The sequence below is a fragment of the Ochotona princeps genome, chromosome 8 (assembly GCF_030435755.1).
Source record: "Ochotona princeps isolate mOchPri1 chromosome 8, mOchPri1.hap1, whole genome shotgun sequence".
In the NCBI taxonomy this organism is placed as follows: domain Eukaryota; kingdom Metazoa; phylum Chordata; class Mammalia; order Lagomorpha; family Ochotonidae; genus Ochotona; species Ochotona princeps.
This window is the reverse complement of record NC_080839.1, coordinates 72,066,664-72,079,128: the sequence shown is the minus strand read 5'-3', so window position 1 is coordinate 72,079,128 and position 12,465 is coordinate 72,066,664. Positions and strand designations below refer to the sequence as shown.

The window sequence follows — 12,465 nt, the reverse complement described above, 5'->3', positions numbered from 1 at the left end:
AACCAGTGAAAACAAGGCATGCGGAGCTGGATCCCCTCAGGTCATTGTACCTGTTAGGCAACTAGCACCACTGGAGATTGGAAGAAGCCTCTATGAAGGCAGATGTGGGAACTAGAAAGTAGGCTAAATGAAACACCAAGTGAAAAGTAAAAAGCATAAATGATAGAAAAGTGATCCTTAACATACCTTGACAATAGATTTACAATGCTTATTGTAGCCCTCAAGCAAGATTCCAGCAGGAAAGAAGCCAATGGGAAAAAACATAAAAGGGAATGCTAAAAGGAAAACAAATGAAAATGAAAAGATTCGCAATGAGAAGGAAACGACTCCTATGGGAACAAATGGGAAAGAAACCAAATGCAGTCACAAACTAACCCTATCATCTAGGCACAAACAGTGAAGATTAGGGACGCTCATTTTTTTAAAAAAAATGTCAGAGTCATTTTAAAAAGCAACACTCGGTACATGCTGTCTGTGAGAAAAGTGTTTTACATTAAAAAAGCACAAATGAACTAAAAGTAAAATGACATGAGACATAATTCCATGTAAACAGCAAAAAATGAGAAAAATGGGTATAGTTTTAAGAGACAAAGTAGCTGCTGAGACAGGGTGTTACAAGACAAAGAACAGTCCTTCGCAAAGATACAAACAGCACCTCATTTGGAAGGTACCAACATCATAAATACGCGTGGGTATAAAGAGTTTTGTAATTCCTGAATGTATAAATTACAAAATTAAGCTAAGCAACAGACAAATTCACAATTATGACCCTTTGAAGTGTGTGGTTGACGGGTTTGGCTCTCCGCTTCAAAGCCTGGCCAGCATCGAGAGAGACAGTACCCACGGTGCTCTCAAAGGATTCACTGGACTATGGCAGGCCAGCTTTTCCAGCAAGCCTGGACCACCTTGTTACCGCAGCACTGTCTATATTATTTACGATGTGTGTGATTTTATATATGATTTATGATATATGATATATACATGATGTATTTTATACAATACATTAAGATATATATTATATATAGGGCTGCTATCGGGTATATATGTTTCTATGCACACAATTATGGACATATGTATTTTTCATGTATTTTTTGAAGATTTATTTTATTTTTATCAGAAAGTCAGATATACAGAGAGGAGGAGAGACAGAGAGGAAGATCTTCGGCCCAATGAATCACTCCCCAAATGACCACAACAGCCAGAGTTGGGCCAATCCAAAGCCAGAAGCCAGGAGCTTCTTCCTGGTTTCCCTTATGGGTACAGGGTTCCAATGCCTTGGGCCGTCCTCAACTGCTTTCCCAGGCCACAGGCAGGGAGCTGGATGGGAAGTGGGGCTGTTGGGATTAGAACCGGTGCTCATATAGGATCCCAGTACGTGTGAGGACCTTAGCCACTAGGCTACCGCACTGGGCTCTTTTCATGTATTTTGACATGTCAGATACGTTATCTCTGTTTTATTTTATATTTGGTGTTCAAGTTATTTTTTGTGGGAACAGTGGGATCACCCTTAAAGTAGATATTCTGTCCCTTCACAGCTTCTTCACTTATCATCGCTGAGTAACTTGCTTTCTGCTGTGTCAATATCATGTTTCCCTTTCACATTTATTTTGATTTATTTGCTGTAATATTATTTTTTAAATATCAAATTATGAAAAGTGGGCTAAAGACTTGCATGGACGTTTGAAAGAAAAATACAAATGGCTGAATGAACACACAAAACGACGGCTTATTTCAGAAGTTGGCAAGCATTTTCTATGAGGAGTGTATAGTAATTACTTCCACTTTGCAGGTTATACAGTTTGTATTCCAAATATCAGCTCTGTCATTGTCTGATTACAAATAATAATGAAGAGAGAAAGCATGGATATCTGTCAGTAAAACCTGATTTCTATATGCTGAAATTTGAAATTCTTACAATTTTTCAATGTGACACATTGTTTTTCTCATTCTTCAGCTGTTTAAAAATGTAAAAACATTTCTGCACTAACAGGTGTTGAACTGGATTTGGCCCAAGAGTGCGCAGAGTCTCATAATGGTTGATCTTTAGAAGGGCCTCTTGTTTGGTTGAATTCTGATGTCATCTTGAGAGTCTTAGTAACTTTTGAACACAAGGAATTGCATCGTCATTTTTATACTAAGATCCTAAGTTATGTGACTGATCCTTTCCTAGAGTTTGTAGGTTCCTGTCATTCATAATTAGTCACTTGTTAGTCCAGAGCAAAATGCCCGTTAACATTATAATGGGACTATCACAAACAACAGAATAGCTAACGTTTAAAAGATGAACAACAGTAAGTTTGGGAAATGATGGAATTCAGAACCTTGACATTGCTGCTGGGACTGCGCAATGTTGTAATTGCTTTCGAAGCATTTTCAGGAGTGGTCAGTAGGAAAATGAATAAGCAGAATATAATACACTGTTACGATGGAATATTATCCAGTAATAAAAAGTGGGTAAGTTAACAGAATAAAATAATCTCAGAAACCTCGTGTTATGTGAAAGAAGCCAGAAACCTGAGTGTTTGATGGCAGATTCCACTTCCTTGAAGTTCTGGAACCAGGAAAACTACACTGCCTTGAGCATGGGTGAACGTGATTGGCTAGCTGGGTAAGGGAAATTTGAGGGTGATGGGGATGCTTGATATTTTAATAGGGTCACTGTTGAATGATTTTTACATCTGTCAGAAAGCACCTAAATGTATGTAATGCGTGGCTGTGTTTAATAGAAATAATAACATTATGATGTTGATGGAAGAGATGGCTTAAGGCTAAATACAAACTGACTTTATGTCTGTTGGTGTGAAATCAGTTGTTTCAGGGGGAACATTTAATGAAAAGGGGGATTGAAGAATCTATTACACCGTGGAAACTCAAGCACCAAAGCAGATAAATTTATGTTGTGTGATATCAGGCTAATTTGCTGTAAAGAAACCACTGAAATTCAGTCTGATTTTTCTTAACTTCCCATGGAGATGCGCAGCTCTGTCCCTGGGAAGCCAATGGATGACGAGCAGCCAGAAGCATCCCCAGGGTTGATGTATTCATCCCATTCAGGTGGTGAAATGGAAATTCAGAGACAGCAAAGAAAGGATGACTCCTCTGCCAGACCAATGCTTCTCGTATTCAGCTTTGTGTATCATGCCGTACCTTCCTCCGGCAGCGGACCCTGGCTGTCAGGAACGATCAGGCCTGCATCTGCTCAGGCCTCTACAAATTGCCCTGGGTTCTCTCCACTTTGAATGTGCCCATCTGGGAAAAAGAACTCAAAGCTGTCACTACCAGGCTCTTTGCTGCTCAAAATGCCCAGGGCAGAGTTTGATTCTAACCAGAATTCCTGGTGAGCTTTGATGAGATCTACTAGCTGGAAGTTAAATGAGAACCTCAATTTATTTCTATGAAATGATGAATAGGGTGTGCTTCATCTTTCTGGACTGTTTGTTGTAGACTGGCCTTAAATTTATGGAGCGGTCTGACAGAATTGTCTTGAGGAATATGTATGAGTTACATGGTGTTTTGGTTACAAGACAAATGAGGTGCAAAAACTAAGAGACCCCCAGTTGAAGTAAATGTTCTGCCTCACCCTATTCTTACATATGATACAAATCCAAAGGGGCTGCAGGCCAGTCCTGCCTCATGGAGAAAGGATTCAAACATCGAACCCCTTCCAGAGGGGAGACGAGACGTGCTCAAGGACCCTTCCAGGCCTTGTCTAATAGAGCTCTGGATGGATGAAGAGAGCAGAGAGCACGTAACATTTCTGAGGACTGGAGATCACAAAGCCCAAAGAGGCCGTTCGTGACTTGACGGGACTGAATGTGTAAAGACAGAATTGACTTTCAAAATGACATGTTGATGATCCATTGTACGTCAGATGCTTTCCTACTTCGATATCTTTTAAAAGCAGCCAAGATTCCTATAGAACTTAAAGGTTCTATAATTCTATTTCTGGATTCCTGTATTCTTTCTCCTTGGAGATATCTATAGATATAGATATAGATATAGATATAGATATAGATATAGATATAGATATAGATATAGATATAGATATAGATATAGATATAGATATATACATATACAGACCTCCTTTTGCAAACTGGGTGTATACTAAAATTCTGCTCTAATTACACCCTCAGATCTAGCCCGCACTCATTGAACCGCTTGGTTCTGCCACGTGAGTCCTCAGAACCACTTTCCTGCATGAAGGCACAGTCTGGGTTTAGATTGTTCTAAGACACCCTCCCTTTTTTATTGACCACAAGCCAAGTTCATCCATAGTTCCTAGCAGGGAACTTTTACTTCACTACATTCTTATGTTTCCCTCTGGCCATTTCCTGCAGTGTTGCTGGGGGGTTTCTTTCTCCAATGTTCCCAAGAGTTCATTTTGCTCAACACTCCTTTTATTCTCATTACATTGTTATTGTTAAATACATGCACACAGATACAGATACACACACATGTAGATGGCCTTTTAAAAAACATATCAAAGTTTAACTGTTTTTCTTAGGAAGAAACTTAATTATCTGTCTGTCAGGGAGCCGAAAACCAATTCCAAACATCAGGATTAGAGGCATTGGATGAGACATAGGAATGTGATTGGAAATTTCCCCTGCTACCTATTTTACTTAGTTCTGTAGACCTAAACTGTTTTCTCTGTGATTGAGTCAATGTGGGCCTGCAATTGTTGTTACTCTCAACCTTTGATGCTCCTTTGATTTTTCTGGTATTTCTACAGCTAACTTTCTCCAATCCCAGAGTGATGATTTTTCATGCATGTCTTCAGTCCCACCAATCATGAGGTCATTTCTTTCCTTCTTTTTGAAACTAAGACAAATAGCCTGTTCACTTCTATCAAATAACTACTTGGCTAGGGCCTCAGATGATTTATTTTGTATTTCAACTTGACTGGACAAAAGGCAATTTAGAATGATAGTTCCTGGTTTGATATGACTCAAACTTGGATCTTGAACATGTTTAGATTCATTTATTTGCCAAATTAGAATCTGAAGCAATCAGATGTTATCTAACATCAGAGACTCAGCTACTGATGCCTTCTGTGCCCTGTGTGAGGCCAGCACGTTGGTAGGGAGGAAAGACATTGAAGACAGTGAGGGGAGCTACCTGGCGAACAGGACTGCCCCCAGCAGAATCAGGGCGAGCCTGCTGATGCTCTCCTTTTCAACTCAATATGTTCATTTCACTTCATCTTTTTTATTTTAAGGGTAGTTGAGAATGTCGTGTTTGACTCTTAACAGCTATAAGACTTCTTGGCTAGAAACAATGTACGTGATCACTATTTGACATCATTTTATAAGCATCACCATATCTGTTTTCCCACCAGTTGTCACTAAGGTGTTTTCTCTAAACTCGTCTGATATTGTTAGTAAAAATACTTTTAATCTGGATGAAATTCTGGATCCTGAAACCAATGTTGTGATCAGTTTTCATCCAATATTCGCCATTTTGGTTAAATACGTATCCAAAATGTAGTGGAACTTCTGCTGAGTGCTTCTAGTGAAATTGAACAGTTTCCAAGGTGTTGTACAGTGGTGCCTGAGGCTCAGGACATGCGAGATCACCCCTGGATCTCTGTATGCTTAGCCCACGTGGGAGGCGGTAGTTATAGGAAACACTGTATCCCCAGAGAAACCCACTAATAATGGTCTTGGGTGGCTGAGACCTCAACCTGGCCGTTCACTGGACCTGCAGCAAGAGTGGTGGGCTGTACTCCAGTCTCTCTTCTCTGTCCTTGGACAAGCTGTGCTAGGATTTCCTGATAAACAACCATCAGCCATGTGTAATGAATATGCCCCAACACATAGCTTTCATCCCAGGTGCTACCTTTTGTACACAGGCAAGTCTCAGTTTGCGAGCCTGTGGCTTGAAGTACAGCTTTCAGCCCTGTTGTGTTATATGATCTGTGACTGGATGCTCCATAGAGGTAGACATGCCTACTAGCCAATTACAATGTCACTGTTGGGTGAGAGCATTGTCTAGGTCCTCCATGTGCCTTCCCCCTTTGCACTCTGTATGAACTTGTAAGTTTTTCCCAATAAACAAACATCCCTGATCAGTTTGTCTCTGGTGGTTCTTTGGCCAAAGAACATGGTCACCTCACTCTTTAGTGGTCTCAGGGCGTGCTGGTCAGGAAACCCCTGGAAATATTGATTAATCACCCTGGCTTTTGTTGTCCTATGTTTGTGTTTATTGTATTTACTTTCATGTTTGTTGTTGTTACCATTAACCAATGTATTTCCCTGCTGATATTTCCTCTTCCCATTAACATTTGCTTTACCTTTTGTTTGCTTCTGATCTGCTGTGAATGTGGAGATTAGTAAACATAATTTTTAAGCCTATGTTGACTAGGGAGAAAGGCCTCCTGGCAAGAATGGACAGGACCTTGTGGGTGGAATGAAGAGGAGCCAGAAGCTTGTTTTCAACTGCTGGAGCTTGGTTTAGTTTCCCTTCCCTGACATTTTGGATAAGTCATCTCTAAAATCTGAACAGCTGTGAGTGAAAGTGGCAGTGTACACCTTGATGCCCAGAAAAGATGAGCTGGCTGAGGCATCCACTGCCCATCCTTCCTGGTGGTTAGATGAGGAACATCTGCTTAGAAAATGCTGCTTACGGTTTGTACGATGATTTTGGTTCAACGTCACAGATAGCAGAGATGAGAGTTTGCTTTTTGAAGAAACAGCCATTCGTTTTTTGAGGATTTGTGAGGAATAACTGTTTTGTTAATGGACTGGAAAGCTGTGCATATGGCACTCACAGAAACTGAGTCATTGTGTAATTGGGAAGGATTGTGTTGTGGTGGTGATCAAGTTCCTGCTGAAGGTCAATGTGCTTGGGAACTCCTGTGTCTTTGAAGGTCTGCTTGCCTTAAAATTGACACCCATTATTTTGGGGATGTATGGGTCATACAAATAATCTGAGTTCTTGTGTAGGTGGTACCTAGACTCCTGAGAGAAGATATTCCCTAGGGAAATGCAGGGGTGTGGGAGGAAGGAGACGAGAGGAATAGAAGGAAGAAAAGAAGAAAGAAAGAGAAAGCAACTGCTTACGGTCCAGTATTCCAATCTTCCCATAGATTTGTCTGAATATTTTGCAGTATAATTTATTTCTCTCAATCTCCCACTAGTTTTTGTGAAAGAATGTAACCCTGTAACAAACTAAACAAAACACGAACAAAAGCAATAGCACTCAGAGAGGTTCATCATTAACCAGCTCGTACAGATCTATAGATGAGGTCATTACCAGCTCATAGTCTATGTAGCCTTAGTCTTCTACCTTTCACACCAAGCCAAGAAGACAGTGTAGTAATGGGGGTAGCAGAGTTAGAGCTACAGTCCCCATTACCCGAGACTGTATTTTTTCCCTGCTCATGTTTTTGCATTGAATTTAGTAACAGTGGCATTTTCTTTCAGGCATATTTTTATGGACCCCTTCTTAGGGGCATGACAGTAAAAGACAGTGGATGGTGGAACTGTTCATTATTACAGCTTCTCTCTACCATCCCGTGGTGTGCCACTGTGTAATTCAGCTGTCTAATTCATCCTCCAAACGCTGGAGCCTGAGGTCACCCATCTCTCATCCTCAGCAATCATGCCCTTGTATCTCCTGTGGCAGTCAGACATGGCTTCCCACCAAATGTATTTCATGTTGGCCAAGCAAAGATATAAAATGAATGAATGATACCTCTCTTGATTTCCTTTCAATAAAGCCAGACTTTAGGAAGTCTCAATATGAAGGATTCCTTATTAATTCTGAGAATCATCATCATATGAAGAGATTTTCCTAATGGATAAGTGTATAGTCAACATGCTAAATAACACCATCGACAGCTCACTGCCATTATCTTCTACTTTTGCCTCAAGCAAAAGTGTTCTTTCCAGATGATCTTTATTGTGCTAGCTCCAGCATACGTTTTCAGTTCATCTTCCTTGCAGCATTCTCATGGCAGAGCTTTCTCCTAGGCTTTTTCATTTCCTCCAGGCTCCTTTTTAGTTTATGACTTGGTGGTTCCCAGGCAGCTGTATGTTGCTGTCTTTCAAAATTCTTCCGTTGAAACCTTTCTGATTACATTGTGGAAATTCTCGATTTCAGTTATAGCATTCAAATTGACTTTCAGAAAAAGCAATCAATAACTACACCAGGTACAGGCATTTAAACCTGTCAATCATCTCCAAAGTTATTGTTCATATTTTCCCCATCTTGAAGAACCTGTTATCAAAGTCAGTGTAGAAAAATATAATTGTTCCCGCCAAATGTTTAATATTTGTGTCTGCTAAAATTAACTGGCAATACATCAGCATGAGAGAAAATATAAAGTTATTAATGTGCAAAAGTATAGGGACTCTTTACAAAGCATGAGATTCAAGGAAAAAGCTGGATGATTGAAGCTTAAATGACATTTTGAGATATAGAAAGAAATATAAACTTGAGGCTCCTAGAGAGAATTGATGACAGGTCATTGGAGGGGAAAAAGCAGGAACATACTGCGAAAAACAATGTCTTATGCAGATAACAGTCACCTGCAGAATATGTGAGATTCTACGGTAATATCTGGGAATGGGGTTTCTATTTGATTTCTCCTAGATTCAGATAATGAGCATAAGGGAGTCTCAGAAAAAAACCTGTATGCATCCACTGGTTATTTTATTCATGGCGATACATGCACATTTCATTTACAAAAAGACTACTTTTTGTAATTTGAGTTTCTGCCCTTCTGAATAGCCATCTCAAAAATATGCTATAGGGCCCGGTGGCGTGACCTAGCGGCTAAAGTCCTCGCCTTGAAAGCCCCGGGATCCCATATGGATGCCGGTTCTAATCCCGGCAGCTCCACTTCCCATCCAGCTCCCTGCTTGTGGCCTGGGAAAGCAGTCGAGGACGGCCCAAGGCTTTGGGACCCTGCACCCGCGTGGGAGACCTGGAAGAGGTTCCAGGTTCCCGGCATCGGATTGGCGCGCACCGGCCCGTTGCGGCTCACTTGGGGAGTGAAACATCGGATGGAAGATCTTCCTCTCTGTCTCTTCTCCTCTCTGTATATCCGGCTTTCCAATAACAATAAAATCTTTAAATATTCACCATGGTGTTGGATGACCTTCCTAACTTAGAAGACATCTATACTTCCTTGTGTTCATCAACAGAAGACTCCGGGATGGATTTTGACTATGGACTAGAAGATGATATGAAAAGTGATAGTGTCTTGGAGGATTCCACGATTTTTGTGGCCTTCAAAGGAAATATAGACGATACGGACTTCAAATGGAAATTGGATGCAGTATTGTAGAATATGCCCAATTTGTTATACATGGAATCCAGTGAGCTAAAGGTACAGAAGGTGGAGCCCTGGATCAGCATTTGAGTGACATTCAACATACCCTGGGAAACAGCAGAATGCCTGTGGATCCTGGCTCAGAGCAACAAGCAGCAGCTTCGGGATCTAGGAATTCTCTCCATTCAGACTGAAGAGGTACGTGCTATCAACCTGGCCTTGGCTCAGAACAGAAACCAGGATGTAAGAATGAATAGACCCATGGCAGCCAGAAATTCTGTAAGAATGGAGGCGGGATTTCCCATGGCAGGAGGTCCAGGATTAGTAAGGATGGCCAGCCCTGCCCCTGTTATGATACCTCCGGGTAGAAATGTATCATCTTCCATGTTGGCACCAGGCCCCAACCCGGAGCTGCCGCCCAGGACTCCTTGCCCTGCTTCTCAATCCGATGCGATGGATCCACTCATCTCTGGGCTCCATATGCAGCAGCCAAGTCATCCCTCAGGATCTTTAGCTCCTCCTCATCACCCAATGAAGCCCATCCCTATGAACAGACAAACGAACCCAGCTAGTTTTTCCCAGCTGCAGCGGCAGCAACAGCAACAGTTGCAGGCAAAAGCCCCACAGCAACATCAGCTGCAACAGCCACAGGGAATCCGACCTCAGTTTACTGCCCCAGCTCAGGTGCCTGTTCCTCCAGGCTGGAACCAGCTGCCTTCCGGAGCCATTCAGCCTCCTCCAGCCCAGGGCTCTCTGGGCACAATGACTGCGAATCAATGGTGGAAAAAGGCTCCCTTGCCTGGCCCAATGCAACAACTGCAGGCAAGACCACCCTTAGCCACAGTACAAACACCTTCCTACCCTCCCCCTCCATATCCCTTTGGCAGCCAGCAAGCTTCACAAACCCATGCAAACTTTCTTCAGATGAAGAACCCAGGCCAGTTCACAGTTCCTCAGATGAAGGGCTTTCAGGGAGGACCCTCGAGGGTCCCAACCCCTCTGCAACAGCCCCACCTCACCAACAAGTCTCCTGCCTCCTCACCCTCCTTCCAGCAGGGATCCCCTGCATCCTCCCCGACGGTTAACCAAACTCAGCAGCCGATGGGACCAAGGCCACCTCCGAATAACCCACTTCCCCACGGATTTCAGCAACGCATCAGCTCTCCTGGTCGGAATCTTATGGTTCAACAGGGAAATGTGCCACCTAACTTCATGGTGATGCAGCAGCAACCACCAAACCAGGGGTCACAGATTACATCCAGAATTAAGAGCAATGCCTACACGCCTCCTGCCTGTTTTCTCTGCAGGATAGGCCAATCCAAACTTTATGCAAGGTCAGGTGCCTTCCACTACACCTGCCACCCCTGGGAATTCCAGAGCTTCTCAGCTGCAAGCAAATCAAAATGTACAACACGCAGGTGGCCAAGGAGCTGGTCCTCCTCAAAACCAGATGTAGGTGTCCCATGGGCCATCAAATATGATGCAGCCCAGCCTCATAAGAATTCATGGCAACATGAATAACCAGCAGACTGGTACTTCTGGGGTTCCTCAGGTGAACCTGGGCAACATGCAAGGCCAGCCTCCACAAGGCCCATGTCTCACCTGATGGGCATGCACCAGCAGATTGTGCCCTCCCAGGGCCAGATGGGTCAGCAACCAGGAGCTTTGAGCCCTCAGAAACCTCTGATCCTTTCAAGGGCCCAGCTTATGCCACAGGGCCAGATGATGGTGAATCCCCAGAGCCAAAATCTTAGGCCCTCGCCCCAGAGGATGACTTCACCCAAGCAGATGCTCTCCCACCAGGGCCCACAAATGTGGCGTTTTTCCTAGTCCCTGCAACCTGTTTTCATAAAGTACAAAGGAGTAGGCAGGACAGTTGAGCCCTTCGGTGTTTTGAGATGAAGGTCAAGTTTTCTAAAATGTTGCCATGTATTGTGAGGAGCTAATACCATTGTAAATGTTATTAGTTTTCCCATTTCCTAGGCAACCTAGCGTACAGGGTGGACATTTTTAGATCTCTTAATGATATATTGTGCTGTGGAAGTGTACTGTGTGTGACTAGCAGTAGTGGGGGCAAAGCAATCTTCTTATTTAGAAATGTAAATAATTTTATTAAATAGTGTTTTGGATGTATTTGTTGTAGAAATGGACGAGTGAATAAAAAGAATCTAAGGATTTGTACGATGTGAAATACTGAATGTGTTCAATAAATGTCATTGTCATAGAAAAAAAAAGGTACATTTTGAAATAAGATATATTAGTCTGGCATGCCAGATATCTGGGAATGGTATTTGACTGTTTCTTCTTAATCTCTTCCCTTGGAGGTCCCCCTGATTCTACCTCCTAATTGTTTTCAAACCCACTACTTTTGAGCCCTCAGCGTCTACTATGTGTGTGTGTGTATATATATATATATATATATATATATATATATATATATATATATATCACGTTAATATCATTTAACAGGACCCATTCACCATCAACCATAGTCTTCAAATTGCAATCTTCGCAACCCTTTTGCCAGATTCTTTCATACGCAAATGAGTTGTAGAAATCCCCTGACACGCACTTTCATATGCCATCCCTGTCAGTAAAACCTAAGCATCTCCTCGCACAGTGGAGTGCTTTGTCACTTAGCTTACCTAAGAAGCTCCTCCTTCACCCCCAGTTGGCTAATTCACAGGCAAACAAAACCCAAAGTAGCATTTCTTCTGCCATTCTTTTCTCTTTAAAGTTCAGTTCATGGACTCCTTTCAAGAGATGTCCCATGCTACCTTTCAGAATGGATGTTCACTTACCTCTCTTGCAATTATATCCATATTCCTGCAGCTCACCCTGAGCCGTATATTTGCCTTTAGTCACAAAGATCTTTTAAAGCATAGCAATGGGTTTTTCTTTGTATTCCTAATACTTAAAAAATTGTCTGGCATAGGATAAGCATTCAATTACATTACTGACTTGAATTAAAGCAATGTAAGTGAATACATAAATCTGTTTTCATCTATGTCCAAAGATGTGTGAGAGTTTGGAGAACACAGCCTATCAATAAATCCTCAAAAATGACATAATTCATTTTATGGCCTGGAGATTAAAGAATTTCCTGGCCTTCATTCTGCAACTTCTCTGGCCAGGAAACACAAGAGAAATTTGTTTGTAATATCGGCGGAGTGATAGGCCAACTCCAG

At 42.1% G+C, this 12,465-nt stretch overlaps 1 pseudogene; it reads left to right on the top strand.

Moving 5' to 3' along the window:
* The first annotated feature begins 9,088 nt into the window (after positions 1-9,088).
* On the top strand, positions 9,089-11,107 carry LOC101536411 (nuclear receptor coactivator 6-like; annotated as a pseudogene).
* The last annotated feature ends 1,358 nt before the right edge of the window (positions 11,108-12,465 follow it).